Genomic DNA, 22,472 nt, shown 5'->3' on the forward strand with positions numbered 1-22,472 from the left:
GTGGGCAGAATTGAAGAGAGGAGAAGAAAGGGGAAATGATGTAATTATGCTTTAATTTTTAAAATATAAAAAGTTGGGGCTGGAGAGATTCCTCAGTAGTTTAAGAGCACCAGGGTTCAATTCCCAGCACCCACATGGAGTTAGTTCACAATGGTCTGTAACTCCAGTTCCAGGGGATCTGGCACTCCCACACATACAACATACACAGGCAAACACCATTGCACATTTTATATATATATATATATAGTCATTATTCTGACAAAAATAAAGAGAAAAGATTCTTGCCAGGCAGTGGTGGTGCACACCTTTAATCCCATCATTCAGGAGGCAGGCAGGCAGATCTCTGTGAGTTCGAGGCCAACCTGGGCTACAGAGTGAGTTCCAGGAAAGGCGCAAAGCTACACAGAGAAATCCTGTCTTGAAAAACGAGAGAGAGAGAGAGAGAGAGAGAGAGAGAGAGAGAGAGAGAGAGAGAGAGAGAGAGAGAGGATTCAGTTCACCATGTGTACACTTCATCAAGCAGAGGGAAAGTGTTCTGATTTTCTCTGCACTTCACAAATGCGTCCTCACCTTGCCACCTTCACAACTGCAGAAGCTGGTGGGAAGGACGCGAGCACCCACTTTTCTCCAATGGAGAAATCAAAAGATTTGCCCCTGCTGAGTGGAATGTGAATGTCCCAAGCCGAGTTTTCCTACTCTCCTTGGGTTTCTGGGCTGTTGCCTTGATAATGGCAAAGCATAGCTCACAGACCTCCTTGGAAGTCATTATGTGTATTTCTAAGTCTGTCATGTGGGGACCTCCTGTGGAAAGCTGCCATCTGGCTGCAGTTCAGAACTGTGCAAGGCCTACCAGTGCCTAGGAAACTCTCTCTCTCTCTCTCTCTCTCTCTCTCTCTCTCTCTCTCTCTCTCTCTCTCTCTCTCTCTGTGTGTGTGTGTGTGTGTGTGTGTGTGTGTGTGTGTTTGCTAGGAATCAAAACCAGAGCAAGTGCTCCCCACTGAGCTATGTACCTAGCTCACAGAAATCATCTTAGATTCTGAGCAGTAAGGCTCAGGCAAGAGAATTCTGAGTGACAGCCAACACAGTTCCGCAAGAGAAAGGAGGTGTGGCGGCGGCGGCGGTGGCGGCGGGGTGCTCAGAGGAAACTACAGGGTCCAGAGCTCTGTGACAGCTGAGGACAGACAGGCAGCTGAGGGCATCTCAGGACAGCTTCAGTTTTATATTATTCCTGAGACTACACACTAACTAAACCGCCTACAACTGCCTGTGGAAGGACAGGGGCAGCCATAAAAGGGACTAGTGAAGAGGAGGAGCTTTGTGACATTTGCAGTCTGGAGGGAGAGAGTGGAGGGTGATGGGTAGCTGTTTCCTTTGATTGAAGTGTCCCTCTCTGGTGTGTTGGGGTACAAGGCCTACCCAACTCACAAGAAGTCCTGTCTCCGAGGCCCTCCCTGGAGTTACAGAAGCTGTAAACAGTTCCTGAGGAAGAGGAGACTCTCAGGTGGTGCCGCCTGCAAGCTAGGCACGGACTGCAGTGATGCATCTTTTGCAGTTGCCTGGCTCTCCTGTGCTTCTGCAAGTAACCCCAATAGACTCAATGGTTCACCAGGCTGGAAGTGGCTGCAGTCGTTACTTTGACATGCTGTTCCCACCTCTATCTGGGGAAACCAAAATAGTCTTTCCAGGAAAAGTCATGCCCGCAGGTGAGTCTGAGAACTCCCAGAACGAATAGCAGTTGTGGAATGAGAGAGATCGAGTATCGCGAATCTTGGTCTCCCAGAACATGAGCTAACATGGTTTAAGGCTAGGAGAGAGCTATTTCTATTGGGCCCCAGTGGCTGGTGGGGTATATGCCAGGAATCCATCCTATTCCTGGAGGGAAGAAGAGCTGGCTTCTCTGTCTTAGAACCATGAAGTCACCTGTGCTGGCTAGTATTATGTCAACTTGGCACATGCTAGAGTCATCTGAGAGGAGGGGACCTCAATTAAGAAGTTGCCCCCATAAGAACGGGCTGTAGGCAAGCCTGTAGGGTATTTTCTTAATTAGTGATTGATGGGGATGGGCCCAGCCTATTGTGGGTGGGGCCACCCAGGGCTGGTGGCTCAGGTTGCTGTAAGAAAGCAGAATGAGCAAGCCATGGGGAGCAAGCCAGTAGGCAGCATCCCTCCATGACCTCTGCATCAGCTCCTGCCTCCAGGTTCCTACACCGTTTGAATTCCTGCCCTCACTGCCTTCAAAGATGAACAGTGATGTGGGAAGGTAAGTGAAATCAACCCGCTCCTCCCCAACTTGTTTTGGCCATAATGTTGCTTCACAGCAATAAAAACCCTAAGACACAGCCCGTCACTCAAACCTCAGCTCAGGTGGGCTCTGGGTTTAAGGAAGGCCAAGGGCATCTTCTTGGCAGGTGAACTGTGCTGTCACGTAGGGTCCTGTAAGAGTGGGCCTGAATTCAGGTCCATGCTCGACTGCCGTCTTGAAAGTTTTGAAAATTTTTAAGACAAGAAGGCGTGCATATTTTTTGAGCTGTCACCAACAAATGTTACAGCACATCTCCAATAGAAGTCCCTCCAATGCCAAACCACGGGAGCCCCCACCAAGTGCCAAAGGCTTGCCTACTCTCAGAGCGGTGGCCTCCTCTGGGGCTTGCAGGGTGGAGACAACGCCAGTTAAAGAGGGACTTAGGCACTTTGTGACAAGCAAGTGTCCCCTTCTGAGTGGCTCATGCCCCTTGGCTAACTGGCTGAGCTTCCTCTCCGCTGCGGGTCAGTTCAGGGGACTCCCAGGGCGTGGCGTGTCTCCTGCCGTGGAGGCTTGGAAGGAGGGCTAGGACCCTCGAGCTGTTGCTAGTCTCACATCTGTCCCACCCTGTCCAGCCGGGGAACTTGGCACTCTCCCCATCACCCTTCAAGGGCCCACCTCTCCCTGCTGCTGAGCGAGGCTCTGCCGGCTCAGCACTCTGCTGCCCCCACCTGGCTGTCTTCAGAGCCAACCTGACCCCTAGCTGTAGTTTGCGTTCTGTGAAAGTATTTATCAAATTGGCTGCTTTTTCGGTTCAAACACTGACCTGCACAAATGTCAGTTAGAACGTGCACAAACCAACCCCATTAGTCACAGGAGTTTTATAAGCAGGGGCGGAAAGACATAGAGGAGTGAAAATATTATGAAGGACAATCCTAAAATATATTCGGTGTACGCCAAAGAAGCTGGAGGTTCGGGGTGGCCCGGGGGCCGTGTGACACCATGGTTTAGAAACCTCCGGAGAGTGTGATGTGACACCCACAAGCCACCCTGACAGAGCTCTTTCCACAGGCTCTGTGGACTCCTGGAGCCGTAGCTATCACCTGTGTGGTTTGGGCACCCAGCCCCTTCTCCGTGTCACGACATAGGGCCAGGTCTTCAGCAAGGGTGTACTTGAGGGGTCCAGGTATTCCTAGGTACCCAAGTGGAACTGGTCCCAGGGCTCCAAGGTCTGTAAGGGCTCAGGTCCTTTGTACAAGACAAGGTTGCATGTCCACAGAATCTATGTACATTCTTTAAGACATATCTGGATGACTAGGTGTATCTATGCTCCGTGTGCATATTGAGTGAAGATGTGCATATATGTATTTTGGTGGGACTAGGGCTTGAACCCAGATCTTTCCACATCCTAAGTCACTGAGCTACACTCTAAGCCCTATATACCACACAGACCGTGTTACTCTGTATTGGTTAGGCGATAGCAATACGGAAAAAAGTCGATTTAAATCCGTGGACTGAAATCTGAGCATGTAAAGGGCTCATGACACATCAGTGTGCTTCCTTGTGGGTCCGTAAATAGGTTTTTTTTTCCAGAGCTGCAGGGCTGCCTGGGCCCTAGGCCAGTCCTAGGACCCCAAAACTGAAAGAACCTGCCCCCGGGTCCTGTCTGGCTCCTGGACTTTTGCACCGACGGCTGTTTGTCTAGCCAGAATGAGAAGATGAGATGGGCTAGCGCAGGGAGATGTAGGTACAGACTGTTTATTGTGAGAACATTCACTGCCTGCCTACTGGTGGGTGAATTGGCCCAGGGACTTTAAGATGGGGTCGATGAGCAGGGGTCCTAGGACTGAGAACCCTTTTGCCCCTGGCTGCTTTCACGCCTCCAACATCAGCCTCAGCCCTATCTCTCCTTGTCTCTCTGGGCTGCCTATGAGTACCATTCTTCCCTCTTCACTGAAATGACTCCCAACTCCCAGCATAACAAAGTAATGCTGGTAGCTGGGCTCAGCAGCCAGGCCTGCTTTTCCAGGATCAAAGTCTTATCGACAGCCGTTAATCACATGAAAGCAGATATTCCCAAGGCATTAGGCTCCACCAGATGCTGTGCGGCTGCCTGGGCCATTAGGAAGATTATGCTTGGACCCAGCCAGCACCCAGCACCCATGGTCTGGGGATGTGGGACTGAGCTCTTGATCTTTAAGCAGGGGAACCAGCTTCCTCCCTGCCCTCTCTCTGTAATAGCCCCTAGATTTCTCTGCTAAAAGATCGCATCTCCCCAAGCAGATGTAAAGATCCCTTCCCATGGGCTCTGCCTACCTCAGAGTGTATCCTTCTAGCCTGATGCTCAGCCACACTGGCAGCCTAGTAAAGTAGGAGCTCTACCTCCCCCCATACTGGAGGCTCTGCCAGGCCCAAAGCAAGTGAGTGGCCCTGTAGGCGCCAGAGTAGGAAAGGCTGAGCCCAAACCAGGAGCAGGTATTCAGCTGGGTACCAGGGCTGAGGGGAAGAGGAAGGGCCTTGCAGGCCAACAGTCACAGCGCATGTCCCTTTGCACAGTGGGCTGGCCACTTCAGCAGACTTATCCAGGGCACACCACTGCCCAGTCTAAAGTGACCTCATGGCAGAGGCTCACTGTTTAAGCTCTCCAATTCCAGTTCTAGTCTGTATATGGCCAGGTGTGGTCCATTTCTCTCAGTGACTACCCAAAATGTCCTACTGTTGGACTATAGAAAGTATTGGCTGTCAACAAAAGGAGGGCCGCTTAGTAGTTCCAGCAGGCAACGATCCTTTTGCTAGTAACCATGACAACTAATAGTAAAAAGTACATTTGTTTCAGAGGGCTCAGGACATATCAGACCCTATAGAAACACATGTGGAGACTGGGGAGTGCCCTTCCTCATGGGGACCTCTCGGGTCTGGGAAATAATCATGGGAATGGCTGATTCAGAGTCAAATGGCCTGAGGAATGAACTAAGTGGACAGTGGCTGGCCGGGATGAGGCTGCCAGGGAGAAGGGCCAGCTGGTACTTCAGCCCCTCTCAGGCCAGCTAGTAGGAGCAGCTGGAGGTCTGTGTGGCTGGAATGCTGAAGAGGAGTGTGGCCAGGAAAGGCTGTGTTGGGCCTAGTAGGGCAGGGGTAAGCCTATCCGTGTTCACTGAGTCCCTCATTTCTCATCCCCATTGTCTCCAAAACAGCTTTGGCTGCTTCTAAGAATCTTAATTTAGATCTTCTAAAGCACAGGGAAGAAGCAGCGGAGATGGTTCAGTGAGCAAGGAGCCTGCCACACAAGCATGAGGACCTGATTTTGGACGCTAAGAACCCATGTCAAACCTAGTGCGTGGTGGTGTGACTCTAATTTCAGTGCTTCTGCAGAGAGAGGGGAAGTGGAGACAGGAGACTCTCTAGAAGCTCTCAGTCCAGCAAGCTTGACACACAATATCCAGCAGCAAACAACACAAGACCCCGCCTTAAACCCAGTGAGGAGGTGAGGACTGGCACTTCAGCTGATCTCTGACCTCCACATGGGTGCTATGGCACAAGTGCACACACACACACACACACACACACACACACACACACACACACACAGAGGAGGTGGATCAAAATAAAACACAGAGGGCCATGGAAATTGTCCTGATGGGTTTCAAGACTCTAAGAAGATCAGACATGCCTCTTTGTTATAAGGATTATTTTGAGTAAGTTGGAAAACCATGGACAAAATCAACTCTGAAAATGGAGCCGAAGCAGCCCTTCCCAGAAGGAAAACGCACAGCTCTGAAAGGCTCTCCGTGCTGGGCATGGCTTCTCCCCACCAGGAAGCAAGGGTGACTCTGTGCCACAAGAGATTCTCCTAGATGAAGCTGGAGAAACGGCTCAGCCGAGAAGAGCGGATACTGTTCCTGCAGAGGACCTGAGTTCAGTTCCCCGCACCCGTAAGGTGGCCCACAGCACCCCGAAACTCTAACCCCAGGAGACCCAGTACTGTCTTCTGACTTCTGGCGAGGGCACCTGCATTCATGTGAATAACTCCTTCCTCCCCGACACACACACACACACACACACACACACACACACACACACACACACACACACACACACACACCCCTGCAGAATAAGCCCTATCCTATTTTCACAGGCCTTTGCCCACACCCTCTTTTCTGTCTTTATTCAAGAGCTGTGTGTAAGCCTGGGGTAGAAAAAAGATCTTGGAGATGTCACAGCTCTCTGGTTTTCTCCTGTGTATACAGCGGGTGGTCCTGTCATTAGACATCTGTCCCAGTTGCTTGTGTTAATCTGCCTTTTGTTGCAGGAAGTGTCAGCATGGAGAATGCAAGAAAAAAAATGGACTCCCTTCCCCCCAATCCTATGTTAAAAACACTGCCAAGACCCCTGGATGTGTGTGTGATCTCCCCCTACCCCCACCCCACAGTAGCATACGCTCCCTGGAGCAGAGAACTCAGCAGGTAATATACCACCGAAGCTAACGTGAGCTTCTTGGGAGAAAGAAGAAAGCTCGAAGGCATAAAGACAGACCCCTTCCTGTACCTCAGAGTGTCAGGTTGTGCACAATAGAGATATACAATTTTTATTTGTCAGTTTAAGAATCAAAACACAAGGCTGGAGAGAGGGCTCGGCGGATAGAGTTCTTGGCATGTCAACACGAGACCCTGAGTTCATATTCCAAAGCCCACATTTTAAAAGCTGGCTGCGGCAGCACGTGTTTGTAGTCCCCGCATCCCTACAGTGAGATGGGAGGTGGAGACAGGTGAATTTCTGGAAGCCAGAGGGCCAGAGAGCCTGCCGGTCATATACTGTGTAGAAGGTGTGGAGCGACACCTAGGGTTGTCCTCTGACTTTCAAACACACTGCCTTGCATTCATACATGGGGAGATGTAATATATGCATATGCCATACAGACACCACACACAGACACACACACACACACACACAGAACCTGTTGGACTCAAGGACATATATGAATGAAGTAACAGAAATGCAAGCGAGGGAGGATCTAAACTGTCTGAAGTGGGACAGTAATGAAGTTGAAGAACTGAGACGTGTTTAGCTTTGTATTATTAGCCAACACCAAGATGCACTGCCAATAAATCCCTAGTGTATACACTATCAGGCTGGTGGGAAGGGGTGTGGCCGCTCCTTCCTTGGAGAGGGAGGGGCTCTGCTTCCTTTGCACGGGTGGTGAGGTGGGAAGAGCAGCCAGAGCTCCCTGGTGTCCCCAAGGCATCCCACATGACTGTGTGTCTCCCAGGAGCTTCTGCTGTGCTGGGCTTCTGCAAACAGGAACTTTGGCCTCTGGCCTGAAATACACATCACAGGCTGTTTACAGCCTCCGGTGCTCATGGGGGCATTTCTTCCAGCTGCCATGCACAGCTTCCGCCTGAACTATCATCTCACAGCTTAAGTCTAGTTGCTTCTGAAGATGACCATAATAATGCCAGTTCCACTTGCTCAAAAGTTAGATCCCAAGTTGCTCTTTCCCTGCAAACTTCCTTTACTCTAGTGTCAATGATCTTATCGAAGTTCAAAGCCAGCTGTAAATGAAGGCTGCATCATAGCCGGGAGATCCAGCAGGTACCGGGACACCTCCTTTCACACATCCCTCCCACTCATCTCTATTCCTCCTCTGCCCCAAGTCTCCTCAAACTCTCTGGTCGTGCACCGGCTCTTCCCTTCCGCCAGATGCTCTTCTTGTGGGTGTCTGCATGGCTCCCTTCTTCATCCTTCAGGCATTTGCTCAGTGTGCCCCCTACCCTGATGTCCAGGCCCCTCGTCGGTCCCTCTCCACAGCACTTAGCATAGCTGACTCCTCTGGGAAGTCCACCCCTGGAGGGCATGCTGCTGTTTTCCGACTTACATTCTAGACTCCCAGCTCCAGGGAGGCTGCTGGACACACAGCAATGCTGGCGTGTGCTTGTGAGAGAAAGGAGGCGTGCATTTATTAAAGACCAGCCTTTGTCCAAACACCACAATGGGTTTGCAGAGAAAATTAACAAAGAGCGAGTCACAAACAACTCCTTCAGTACAATCAGTTTTTGTGCTGGTTTGGGGTTTTGCTTTTCAGTTGGTGTTGTGAACATTAAATCTATACTTGTTACAAGGGTAGTCTGGTGGTGTAAGGCAGGTGGAAACTGAAGACATCCTCAATGAGGGACACAGGAAAATCCACCTCATTTTACTGATGAGGAAATCAGGCCCAGAGAGATTGAATAATTTTGCTGTAATCACACAGCAAAACCCTAAGCAGGAGTCCCACAGGCTAGGGTAGTCAGAGACTTGATGTGAAAGCTCTATATGTGGAATGCCATGGCAACCTAGTTTCACCCGGAGCCACATCTCAGCTCTGTGTGGGAGGGACCCGTGGGGGGATGTGAGCAGGTGCGAGACCCCACAGAGGCTGGGAAGTCCTGGCTAGGAGCCAGCCGTGGAACTGCTCTGCCCATTTCCAAATCCCAGAGGCAAGGGGTGGGAGAAGACAGGGCGGAGCCAGAAGGCTGGGGGAAAGCCCCTGCCAGACCGTGGCCCACTCTGGCGGACAGGCAGGGGTGCCAGGAGTGTGGGGTGCGGTTGCAGAGCTCAGAGGCTGTGTTATGCTCCAGTATATCTCTGACCATGCAGGGCTGGGGAGTGGGACACCTGCTGGCTTTAAGGTAGGGTAAGAGAGAAGGGGGAGTTCAGCGGTCCTTCACAGCCAACAAAATCATCCTGATCTCTAAAGTGCCACCTCTGGCTCTGCCCCACCAAGGAAATGGCATCATGGCTCAGAGAAGGATGCGTGCGCATTCTCCGCCTCAACACACTATGCATGTTTGATGAAGGCCAGGGCCGTCCTGCCCTCCCGAATCTAAGGGCCCCTGAGCAGAATGTGCTGCAGCAGAGATGGGCCCTGTGCTTCAGCAACCCACCTCCACCTCACCTTCTGTCAGTGTTATTGGTTCTGAAATCTGAACGTTTTCTTTTTAGGGAATGTCACTATTTCGTAGTAACTTTGGATGGCAACATCAGGAACACTTTGGTGTGTCTTCTAGGCAAGTGTTTCTCAACTTTTGGGTTGCGACCCCAGATATTTTACATTATGATTCATAACAGTAGCAAAATTACAGTTATGAAGTAGCCATGGCATAATTTTATGGTTGGGGGTCACCACAACATGAGGAACTGTATGTACCAAAGGGCCACAGCGTTAGGAAGGGTGAGAACCACTGTTCTAGGCGGTGCTGGGTAGTGGGAGGGGGCGGGCCTGTTCTGTGCTGTGTGGGACTGGAGCTCACACCTCAGGTTATTCTCAAGAGTCAACTCTCTCATTCTCTGCACCCTAACATGATGCTTCCTAGCCTGGGGCTCCATAAACAGTCATGTGGCCCTCGAATGAAAAGGATTTCTTTAGGGAACTCTGCTGGAATGCAGGTTTCCCACCTCAAGACTTCTCAGAGCGAGCCTTCAGTGACCTGATGTGCACTGGAGGGCTCTCACAGTGCTAACTCCATCGGTCTGAAGCTGGAATAGTGTTCCCGGGGTGCACCGGACTTTAGTCTGGGTTGGGGTTTCTGTGAGGTGCTGAACAGGGAATACCTAAGTTATGACTAGTCCTGAGTCATCTGCAGCTTTTCCTTAAGCCTTAGACCCTCCCCCTCATGTCTCAGGCCAACCAAACAAATCTTCCAAATGTTTCCTGGCCTCTTTGGCCAGGATCCTCCCCAGAAGCACAGGGCTGCCACCGAGGGTCCCCATCCAAGGCTCTTCTCCTGTGCACTTCTCCTGCAACCTGTAGGGAAGTGGCTTAGTGTCACACGGCCCCTCGTGTGACATGTACTCTTTAGAGGTACCCTTTGGAGGTCTCCAGGCTCTCGTGGGAAATTCAGTAAGTGTTATGACCCAGGCCATGGACACCCCTCAGCCCTGGACTGCATCTTGATGCTCCCAACTGCCACACCTGCTCATCCTGATGCCAGTGCCCTACCTGGGCCCTGTCCCCACCCAGTCCTGATGGATGCTTCCACTGCCTCTGACATCCTGCACAGGACAGAACTACACATTAACATGAAAGCCTACTGGGATCCCCCAGATTCCAGCCACACCCTCTGAGAAGTGAGGTGACCTCGAGGGAATCGGGTCTTGTCCTCCTGCTTGGTTACTAAGGTGAATGATGGCTCTTGGTTCCTTGAGTCAAGGTGTGTCTGCCACTTAAGCTGCTACAAAGGGCGAGGGGATACAGAGGACAGTGGGGTACAGAGGGCAGCAGAATACAGAGGGTGGCAGGGTACAGAGGGCGGTGGGGTACAGAGGGCAGCGGGTATGGAGGACGGCGGGGTACGGAGGGCGGTGGGGTACAGAGGGCGGCGGGGTACGGAGGGCAGTGGGGTACAGAAGGCGGCGGGGTATGGAGGGCGGTGGGGTACAGAGGGCGGCGGGGTACCGAGGGCTGTGGGGTACAGAGGGCGGCGGGTATGGAGGACGGCGGGGTACGGAGGGCGGTGGGGTACAGAGGGTAGCAGCAGGTACAGAGGGCGGCGGTAGGGTACAAAGGATTTTTGGGTACAGAGGGTAGGGCAAGTTGGCCAGCCCCTGTGTGCAGCTTTTGGACTGAGGAAGTGAAGGAGATGCTAAGCCAGTGATGTGGAATTGTTTCTCTGAGGCCGGTGGCAGGCAGTGCGCCCTGAGGGCTTCGGTGCCACACCTGGGCTTATTTGAAAAGGATGAAAACACTTCTCAATTGTGAAGGCAACGCTTTGATTTAAAAATCATAAAACGGGTTAGCTGATAGCTGAACTCCGTTTAAAAAAAAAATGGAAGGAGGTCAGAAAACAGAATTTACATGCAGGACATGAAGAAAGATTATAGACAGAACTAACCACCTCTTTCCTGAAGAAATACATCATTTTTTAAAAAAAATCTCCTTGTGTATTTTGGAGTTTCTATGAGAGGCTTATTGTTTCAATAACATAAGTTCCAGGATTTATCCGTGTTGATACAAGTGACTTGGCTTGCTCATTTTAAGTGCTATATAGCATTCCATTCTTCAGAGCTGCAGAAGCCCCAGCTCACCCTGGCCAATGAGCTCCCGGGCTCCTGGTCTGCTGCTGCATGAGACGCTGATGTGAACATTTTTGTGTATTTCCTTGAGTACCCATGCTGGAATTTTCTAAGGGAATCGAAGGTACAGTTGCCAGGCTGTGCTACCATTTAATTTGTTCAAGACCTTGATCTTCAACTCCAAACTTAATCTGTACTGTTTAGCCAAGTAAAATCTAGGCAGGGCATCCACGTCCCACTTGGCCACCTGGAGGCTTTTCCTGCCGAAGGCGGGCTGTGGAAGGCTGAGCCTCCTGGACTAGAGGCGGCTGGCCTTCTTTCACTGATTCAGGTCCACTGGCTGGTTAACGTCTTGAGCGGTGGGGTGGGGCTTAAGACCAAGGGAGGAGCTGCCTAGCAGGAATCGCTGACCAGCCAAGTCAAAGGCCAAAAGTGCCTTTTACAACAATGGACCAGGAACGACCCCTCGGAAGGGCACCAAGTCCCCAGGGACAAAGGAGGCCCAAGTATCCACGAAAACAGAGGAAACCACACTTGGTACTCGCGGAACTCGTTCCTCAGTATCCCCTCACAGATTAACTTCCTTAAAAGTCCTACATACTGGTGGGCATGCTGGCTCACCCCTGAAATCCAAGCACTGGGGAGACTGAGGCAGGAGGATTGCTTTGAGTTCAAGACCAGCCTGGACTACACCATGAAACAAAGAACAGTCTTAAGAGCCATCCTTCATTTTCCCTTCAGGGCTCTCATTCTTGGCCTGAGGACTGTCATAAACAGGCCAGGGTACGTGAGCACTGAGCCTTTAACTAGGTTGGGTTCTGGCAGGGAGGGTCTGGGGAGTTCAGATTTGGAGGTTGGGGAGGGAGTACAGGGGATGGAACCCAGGGTCTCTCACAGGCAATTCACGTACTCTGCTACTGGACCACACTGCCAGCCCATGCAAGAGGTTATCATAAATTGTCAGGGGATGAGGTCACCTTGGAAGGGGAGGGGCATCCTCATATATATATTACATCCTGGCCACAGCCTCCTCCCACACCCTCCCCTGCCAGTACCTCTCCCCCCCTGCATTTTTCCCCTCCCACCCCGCAATCCCCTCCTCTTCTGTTCCTATCGAGGAAATGGCAGATCTCCCATGAGTATCAATAAAACATGGCATATCAAGTTGCAGTAAGACTAAGAACCTGCCTGAGTATTAAGTCTGGGCAAGGCGACCCAGTATGAGAGCATCCTCTTCTTAAGTGCGAAGTAAAATTGAGTGTGTAGGAGTGGGGGGTGGGGAGAAGGAGGGAGAGGGAGGGCAAGGAAGAGGGAAAAGGAAGAGGAAAGAGAAAGGTGCTCGTTTTCAATGTTGACCACACTCAAAGTGCTTCCTCCCTCTGCTGAGTTTACCCACACCCAGACTCGCCCGCTTCACTGGGCTAAGCACCAGGCAGAGAGCAATCAGAGACGTGGAATTCCAGAACAGCACAGCCTGCTTCCTGTCAGCGCTTATCAGTTAGCGTGAGCAGCTGTCTTCTGGGGAGGAGAACCTTGCGGCTCCATGTGGGTGCAGCCGCACAGCTAGTGGCGTGTGAATGTCGCGTTCCTGCCAAGGGTGGTGGTAGATTTGTGAATGTTAATTTACAAGACACCTCCGTGGGTGTGCAGGCTCTGGAGGAAGGATGCTGACTCTCACGTGCCTGGGAAGACAGAGAGATGTACTGGCCCCCACCCACCAAGAACCCCTGGGGGTGGATCTTCTCTATTCTTGAAACTGGGAAAAGCCTTAAATATTTTTTTTAAAGTTTCCCATTTTCTGTGTGTGTTTTCGGGTTCCTGGGACATCAGACACTGGGAAATACTTGGCTCTGGATGCATGCCCAGCTGTTTATGTGCAGGGAGACCACAGCTTGGCCAGCTCCTGAATGATGACCCAGTGTCCTGCTTGAACAAAAACCTTCCCCAGGGCACTCAGCTGGCTCACACTGCTGCCCTGGTTTCTATCTCAACACTGACCAGGGCGCTGGCTGGCACTGTTCAGAAAGAGCTCCTGCAGGGAAGCACCCTTCTGATCATACTCTCTCCTTCCTGTCCCTCACCCTCTGCAGAGGAAGTGTCTAAGAAGGAAGAGAGGATCAACACCACCCCACCACCCATGGACTCAACAAGCAGCGTTCAGGAGCCTCTGCCTCCTGGCTTGGGCTCTACCTGAGGTCAGCTGAGTAACAAAGGACCAATCCAGGCCACCGAGTGCGTGAAGAGTGTAGGCCTGTTTGAATGAGCATTCATGACATGAGCATGGCCATGTCAAGGACACCAGTGCCTCTGATTCATGGGAACTGCAAGGCCTTTCCCTGGTCCAAGTATGGATGTTGATGATGGGTGACCTGTGGCTAAAAACAGTAGCACAAATAATACAGAGCTTCCTAGTCCCAGATGACTTTGTGAACACACCCTCAGAGGCTGCTCCTCTGCAGAGACCACCTACTGAGATCAGCTGACCAGCCTCCTTGTCCGTACTGTATATAATAAACACAGATTGGCTGACCAGCCTCCTTGTCCACACTGTATATAATAAACACAGATTAGCTGACCAGACACACAGAGTATCCAGGCTGCTTGCTGGTTTGTCTCCATCTGAGGGCATGGCCCACTGGATCCCAGTTTTACAGTTATTTGTATCTGGTTTTCTTAATCTCCAGTCAGTCCCAGTTAGGTTTCCAGTACCCAGTTGCATGGGCCATGGTAGCCTGGATCCAAAGGGCCCCTTCTTGCAGCCTAGGGACACCCACTCCTGGGCTAGTGTTCAGTCATCTTTGACAGAAGACAAGTCAGCCTAACAGACATGGTAGGTGGCTTTTACACAAGAGGACTTCCACACAGCCTGCTCCGAGGTCACGGAAACCCAGGCCCAGCTCAGAACTCACTCGGGGTCACCCTCCCTCTTCTAGAAGCCTCACTGCTCCCCTTCCTCTGGTGTACTCCACACCCTGAGGGTGAGGCCCTCACTGTGGGCATCCTAGATCCCCCAAGTCTCCTCAGTACTTCTATGAATCTGTGAACAGAACAAAGCAGGGGGAAGGGGACCGCACAGGAGCCCTTACACGGTGTCCTGTGGTGTAGACAAAGGATGTCATGGCTCACAGCCGCGAGGACACTGCCCAAAGGTATCTGTGCAACATTCTGAGTGAGAAAATGGAGACAACAGACACGGGACACAGAGACAGGACATGTGGGGTCACCTCCTAAGAAGGGAGCTTGATGCAGAAGAGAGTATATATACACACAACACAAACACAACACATACACACACAGAACACACACACACACACACACACACACACACACACACACACACACACACACACACACACCTGGAAGGCAACAGTCCACTGGAGCAACACTCAAACAGAACAGAGACCCATGTCCCTCTACCCCGCTGTCCATCTGCCCTTGGGCCTCAAGCAAAGTTCACTCACCTTCTGGGACCCGGATGTGGAGCTCTTGAGAGAGCCGCGCTTGAAGGAGCTGCTCATTTTCCTCAGGGACCCCATGGGTTCTTCTGCCTTCCCTGTGAGGCCCAGCCTGCTGCAGGGGAGTCCCTGGTGGGCTGAGGCAAGAGACACACAGCTCTCTTTACCAGGCTGGGCACCGGGGCTCAGAGTGTGGGGGAGACTGGTGGCTGGGCCAGCCCAGGAGGAGCTGGGCTGTTTCCCACCTGCCTGCTGGACTCCCACCCAGTGCTCAGAGACAGGATGGCTTCTGTAACATCTGTAATCAGCTTTAATCCTCCACCACCCCCACCCCGGCTTGGTTTTTACGCGGCAGATTTAGCAAATGGCGATTGAAAGTAAAATCTACTTTGAGAAAGTAGTGGCTGCAAAGAGGTGGTGGGGGCACACACGACAAAGATTTGGGGATCCAGAGTGGTGATCGGTGAGAACCTCCAGCACCGGTGCCCAACGCCCCTTGTTGGACTGTGTCTCAGTCAATGTTTCCATTGCAGGGAAAACACATGACCGAAACAAGTTGGGGAGGAAAGGGTCTATTTCAGCTTCTAACTCTCAGGTCACAGTCCATCACAGAGGGAAGTCAGGGCAGGTACTCAAGGCAGGAACCTGGAGGCAGGGATGGAAGCAGAAGCCATGGAGGGGTGCTGCTTACTGGCTTGGTTGCTCATGGCTTGCCCATTCTGCTTTCTTCTACACTCCAGGACCACCTGCCCAAGTGTGGCACCACAAACCCTACTGTGGGCTGGGCTGCCCACATCCATCATTAATCACGGAAATGCCCTACAGATTTGCTTACAGGAAATCTGATGGAGGCATTTTCTCAATTGAGGTTCCTCTTCCCAAATAACACTTGTGTCAAGTTGACTAAAGTGTAATGAGCACAGACTGTGGCCAGGTTCCCAGGGAGTCCATGTACCAGTAGGGTGAGTGTCTAGGCCCAGAGAGGGTAGGTGGAAACTCCCTCCTAGACACCATTAAGGTGCACTTCTCCAACTAACTGGGTAACAAAGCAGTGTCCCTTGTGCGTGTCCTGTGTCCAATCTCAAGTCCATTCCACATGTTCTACATGGGCCATCACATTTCAGGGGTGTGGCCTTCCCTTCTAAAAGATAGGACAGGACACAGATCTGCTATGCTGCTGTGTGGGATAGGGGACGAGTGGTGGCACACAGCAGATCCAGAAGTGCCCCCAGGTCTATTCTAGCCCACCCATGTGTCATCCTTTTGGGGAAGCCTCTCAAGGTGGCTTCATTGGGTGTATGTGTCAGCTAATGTACAGAGGAAAAAACCAAGGCACAAAGAACATAGACAAGTAGGCTCACTAGCATAGACAAGAAGAAAAAGAGGAGGAAAAGGAGGAGGAGGAAGAGGAGGAGGAGGAGGAGGAGGAGGAAAAAGAAGAAGAAGAAGAAGAAGAAGAAGAAGAAGAAGAAGAAGAAGAAGAAGAAGAAGAAGAAGAAGAAAAAAAAAGATCAGCACACAGAGTAGACAGATAAGGCTGAAGGTAAGTAAAATCTACCCTGCTCGGCCATGCAGCCCAAGATCCAATCCTCTCCTCCTTGGGTGTGGCTTCTTGTCCCAGGAGGACTGCTTGGCTGTGGAGGTCCAGAGGCTAGACCTGTGGAGTGGAGGTTCAGAAGGTAGGTTCATGCCCTTTGGGAGTCTGGCTTAGAATACTGGGGAGCTGGTCTCCCCAGCACATCCCTACCAGGCAATGCTGGTTGTCCACTCCCCAACCCGTTCCGCTCTCCACGCCCTTCAATCATTCACTCAATACAATTGACTTCTACCACAGCCATTTCAGCAGGAGCTTGGGACACAGTGGTGATGACCAGGTGACAGTTGTTGTTCTCCTGGAGCTGATCCTTCCTGGTAAGGGGGTGTCTTAGTTGGGGTTTCTATTGCTGCAATGAAACACCATGACCAAAAAGCAAGTTGGCGAGGAAAGGGTTTATTTGGCTTACACTTCCACATTGCTGTTCCTCATCAAAGGAAGTCAAGACAGGAACTCAAACAGGGCAGGATCCTGGCGGCAGAAGCTGATGCAGACAGAGGTGGCCATGAAGGGGTTCTACTTACTGGCTTGCTCCCTGTGGCTGGCTCAGCCTACTTTCTTATAGCAACCAGGACCACTAGCTCAGGGATGGCACCCCACACACACAATGGGCTGGACCTCCCTCATCAATCACTAATTAAGAAAATGCCCTACAGTCAGATCTTATGGAGGCATTTTCTCAGTTGAGGTTCCCTCCTTTCAGATAACTCTAGTTTGTGTCAAATTGACCTAAAGCTAGCCAGCACCAGGGGAAACCAGACCCACCACCGTTAAGCAATAAAACACAGCATGGTGGAGGCTGGTGGGGGGTGGGGAGAGAAAGAGAGAGCAGTGATCGATTGGGTGGAGGTGCTTAAGTTTAGAGGGGAAAGTCTCAGAAGACCTTCAAACATCTGGGCAGAGGGTGGGTGCAGGATCATGCCTTGACTAGAGGGTGTGCCTGACACATTCCAGAAAGAGCTGGAAGAGCGGGTAGATGGGAAGGAGTGATGTATGGGAGAATGGAAGAGCTTAATTGTGCCCCTAAGCACTGAAGACTGAGATTTTATTCATTCTGGTTGACAGTCTAAAGGGCGGTAGTTTCTGGACTGGACTAGATGGGAGTCAAGCCAGAGGAATGAGGCCTCTGGGACAGAGTGGTGGCTGCAGCCTCGTAAGGTGCTGGCCTGACTTCAGGGAGAGTCTGAAAGTAAAGCCAAGAGGACGTGCTGAAGGGTTGGGTGCCCAGTCTAAGCAGACGATAAATGACAGGAAACTGCAAGGCACTGGACCGGAGCTGCTGGAAGGATGAGGTCCCTCCGATGAGGTGCAGACTAGTGGGATACAGTGGCGCGGGCCTGCAATCCCAGCACCAAGGATGCTGAGGCAGGGGGCGTGTTCTGAGTTCAGGAGTTGAAGTCCAGCTCAGAGAACAGAGAGACCCTGCCTGTCTCAAAATGAAATAGAAAAGAAGAAGAAGAAGAAGAAGAAGAAGAAGAAGAAGAAGAAGAAGAAGAAGAAGAAGAAGAAGAAGAAGAAGAAGAAGGCGGCTATGTGGAGTGGAGAGCAGGTGTGGGCCGTGATCCAACCTCCATGTTGCTGAAACTAGTTGGGTGTTTTCAGTCCCAACTTTTTGTGGCCTCCCAAAAGAATTGAACTATGCTCATGCCTCATCAGCATTCGGCCCTAGCTTTCTTCCTGGTCCCTGCCAAACCATCAGTGCTCCGAATGGTCCAGCTTCTTACATCCCAATCTGTGATTGCTATTCCTGTGAAGGCTCTCTGCAAGCCTCAGGCTCTCCTCACTTCTAACTTCAAATCTAAGCGGCGCCTCTCTGGCCTTCAGCCATTATAATTCCCAGAGACATCTGCAGCCCCAACCCCTGCTCTGGGCCTTGCCCCTTGCACTGTCTGCTGTACTGATTCCCCACATGTACAGCCCAGAGCGAGGCCAATTCTTGCTAGTCCCTGGTCTATTGCCCACAGCTGGTCTGCCTCCAGGCTCCTCCCCTCAGTGGTGGGTACCCCATGAGGAAAGGATAAAGTCAGAGGCCTAGGAGACTTTGAGATAGTCATGTGCCCTGGGTCCCCTACCTTTACCCGATCCTGGTCACCTCCAAACTGTCTCCCAAATCTCTCAAAGGTCAACCTACGCCGTACTTACTAAAAGGAATACCATTTCACACCTGCAGGTGTACACACACACTTCTTATTCAAAGCCCTTGGCCCTTAGGCTAGCCCACCCCTCAGCACCCCAGGGTACTGCTCCTGCCTCCCTCTTCCTGTGGCACTGCTCTGGACCTTGCTCCCTTACCTTCCTCTCAGCTCCTTGAGGCCTCACTGCCTCTCAGCAATACCTAGATACTGCTCATGGCCTGTGGGTGTAAAGTTACACAGTGAGTGTCCCCCTCTCTCTCCTCCCTCTCTCCCTCTCCTCTCTCTCTCTGGAGCTCTCGGGGGCCTTCCCTGGGTCTGTTGGGCTCACGTCTTAATTCTATCATTTCTTTAATTTTTAGAGGGAGGTGGGGGGGAGGGGTATGGATACCTTTTGGGCTTATTTGATGGATGGTGCTGGCACAATCCTAGCATAAAAACCTGACCAGGAGAGGGCACCTTTGGCCAATTTGCTGTGAAGCTGTAACAGAAGTAAAATTCATAGCAACTATAGGCACAAACTGGGCCTCACAGAATTCTAAAACGTAGGCACCACACGACGAGCAGGCCCTACCTTATTCCCAGAATGCACTCTTCAGTGCAAGAAAATCCATTCATACAGTTGAGCACATTAACAGATTGACAAAGGCATTCTATGATCATCTTTGTGCCATATGGCCCATCCCAGGAGGGCTAAAACTGAGAAAAAGAGCAAAAATCTCCATGATTGACAACATATAGCCACCAGTCCATACTAAGTCAGGAACAAATAAAAATGCTCAGCATCCTTAGAATATGGGAAATTCTGTAGCTTGTTAAGTGGAGAAAAACTTGAAGCATTCCTACCAAGATCAGAAATAAGTCAAGATGTCCTCTTACTCCATTCCTATTCAATATAGTGCTTGGATTCCTAGCCAGGTCAGTAAGACAAGAGAAGGAAATAAAGGGATACAATTAGGAAAGGAAGAAGTCAAAGTATTCCTATTTGCAAGTGACATGATTCTATTCAGTGGAGACCCCGAAGATTTCACCAGGAAACTCCTAGAGCTGAGAAATACTTTCAGCAAAGTGGCAGTTTACAAAACCAGTAGCCTCCCTGTATTCCAAAGACAGACTGAGAGAGCAATCAGGAAAGCAATCCCATTCATAATAACCTCAAAGCAAAAGACCTATGCAACGAAAACTATGTAACACTGAAGATAGAAATGGAGAAAGACACCGGGAGATGAAGAGCCCTCCCAGGCACATGGATTGGTAGGACTAATATTGTGAAAATGGCCACACTACTGAAGGGTTCAATGCAATACCCATCAAAATTCCAATATAGCTCCCTCACAGAAAAAAAAATGTAATCTTAAATTTTATGTGTATGCTTGAAGGATCTTGGATAGACGAAAGAATGCTGAACAATAAGATGTTGCTGGTGTTGGAGGCATCACCACTCCTGACTTCAAGGTATACTACAGAGCTACAGGGACAGAAGCAGCATGGCACTGATGCAAACCCAGACACAGTGACCCAGCAGAAACATCATCCTCTTAACATCTCCAGGACTTTATCACAAAGGCATGATGACCTTTGTCAAATGCTCTGCAGTATCAAGATGATTGTGTGGTTTCTGTCCCTGAATGTGTCCATATAGTGTGTTACATTTATTGATTTATGTATGTTGAGCCAACCATCCTTTCTAGGATGAAGCTCATCTGGTCACAATGAACGAGCTGTTGAGTTGTTGGTCAGAGGTATCCCAGAGACCCCCCAAAACAACACAGGCCATTGTTCTTGGTTAGCTACTAAAACTTGATGGTAAGACCCTATTGTTGAAGACACATACACACTTTCATCATAGCGCACGAGGAAATCAGGAAGCCTCCTTTCTGCCATCTAGCTTGTCGTAGCACAAGAAGAACTGGGTAAGCTGTTGGGAGACAAAAGTCATAACAGTTTACCCAGCTGTGAACCTTACGGACCACAACAATGACTGGAGTGGCAAGAAATGGCCATAGATACAGTAGTGGAAAAAACGTTTTGGGGGTAACCATCCTGACTATAATTAAGCCTTACACCACAGGAGGAAATGCATGCTTGGTACTGTAAATCTGGCCATGTAAATCCACAGCTGGGGAGCTCACAGGCCTCAGGGATGAACATACTATTATTGTTTTGCTCAATGAACATAGCATCAAACCGCCTTCTAAATCCCATCTCTTCACCCATAGATTAGTGGAGCTCTCAGACCTCACCAGAGAAGTTTCTCGGTGCCGGGGATGGCCATGAAGTAGGTGATAGAAACTCACACCTCATCAAAGTGCAGAGAGTCAGTGTCAGTGAAGGACTCAGCTGCAAATGGAACATCTGGATCACTTCCCCCGCCAGGCTCAGGGACCATTGCCGAAGAGGTCATCGAAAAATTATAAGAAGCCAGAGGTTGGAGGTTGGAGGATTGGAGCAAAACTGTCTTCTGGACATGACAGGGCCACTGCACTCGTGAACTCACAAGCTCCAACCACTAACTGAGGAGTTATAGGTAGCTGATGGCTTCTGGAAAAGGGACAACCAGTTTTCTTTAAGGGTGTGGTCCCTAGTGCCAGCCATGCCACGTTAACTGTCCCCCACACCTGTGAGTATGTGAGGGGCACAAACTGGATTTGTTGGGTTATTAAAAAACAAAACAAAAGGATACAAAGTTGGGAAAGGGTGAGCAGTGAATGTGAGAGGAGTTAAGCGGAGGAATGTGGGTGAATATGATTAAAATACATTGCATGGAATTCTCAAAGAATTAACAAAAATATATATTTTTAAAAGTTGATTCAACATCACTTGACTTTGAAGGATCCTTGTGATATATTGTTATATAGGATAAAGTGCAAAGAGAGGTAGGTTATGTAATACAATGTTGCTTTATAAATGTAGTATGCTTTTATCTATCACCTACCAGTCATCTACCTAGTGACTATGTACTATGATACACAATGAGTCTGCCTTAATTCTAGTTCTATCATTTAACAGTAGATGTGTGTACTGAGTACAGATATACGGAAAATGTATGGACAAGTAGTTCTTGCCCCAGGAGTAATCATTTCTGACCGACCTGAGTGTCTGCGTCTTTGCTATTTACTTATGCATCCTACATAACATGCTTCCAGTTTTGTTTTTTGATTTTGGACATGGGCTTGGGTTAATACAGATGTTGAACACCATTGCTCTCCACCTCCTCCCTATCCATATTTTTGCACCTTTCTTATGGGTGATAGCCTAATTCTGAAGTGGAGTTAATTTAATGTATTCATGACTTTGATTTAAAAATTACTTATGTATAACTCATGTAATATTTCTATAATTCTCTTCCAGCCTTTTTTTTAATGGAAGTTGACACTTGCATTTTCTTTTCTTAAATTATATTTTGAGTGTTTCAATTTGTAACATCACTGAGCTCTACATCTAAACCTGCAATGTTACTCTCAATATTGTAAAGTTGGTGACATATGTCCTCCATTTTCTTCAGGGTTATTCGGTATGGTTAATCCAGTGCTTCCTGCACAATTGTAGTACTGGGATTTGTCTGACCATCTTTATGGGGTTTCCTGACACCTGGCCCTGGATCCCACAAGTTCTTATTACTTGATATGTTTGATTATTTGATAATAGTTTTTTTAAACAATAAGATATATTTTTAATTATGTGTAGATATGACTTTTGTGGGTATGTGCACATGAGTCTAGGTGCCCAAAGAAGTCAGAAGAGGGCATTAGATCCCCAGAACTGGAGTTGCAGATGGTTGTGGGCTGACATGTAGGTCCTGGGAACTGCACCTGGGTCCTGGGGAAAAGTTCTCTTAGCCAAAGAGCCATCTCTCTGGCCACTGGTAGCAGCTTTTGGTAAAGGAAGTCTAGGAAGTACATTTTCAAGACCCTGAACATCTGAAAGTATCTCCATTCAACCTTGGTGTCCGATTACATCTAGTGGCTGGGGCGTAAAACCTTAGCTGGAAGTTAGTTTCC

The 22,472-nt window shown here is 49.9% G+C and overlaps 1 long non-coding RNA gene across 1 annotated transcript; it reads left to right on the plus strand.

The window, feature by feature from the left end:
* Nucleotides 1–974: 974 nt before the first annotated feature.
* LOC128095009 (uncharacterized) lies at nt 975–13,879 on the plus strand. The gene is made up of 2 exons (XR_008213132.1): nt 975–1,703; nt 13,381–13,879. It is a non-coding gene; the product is annotated as an uncharacterized LOC128095009 (long non-coding RNA).
* Nucleotides 13,880–22,472: the final 8,593 nt, after the last annotated feature.

Source organism: Peromyscus californicus, unplaced genomic scaffold (genome assembly GCF_007827085.1).
Source record: "Peromyscus californicus insignis strain IS unplaced genomic scaffold, ASM782708v3 Scaffold_4__1_contigs__length_199733344, whole genome shotgun sequence".
In the NCBI taxonomy this organism is placed as follows: domain Eukaryota; kingdom Metazoa; phylum Chordata; class Mammalia; order Rodentia; family Cricetidae; genus Peromyscus; species Peromyscus californicus.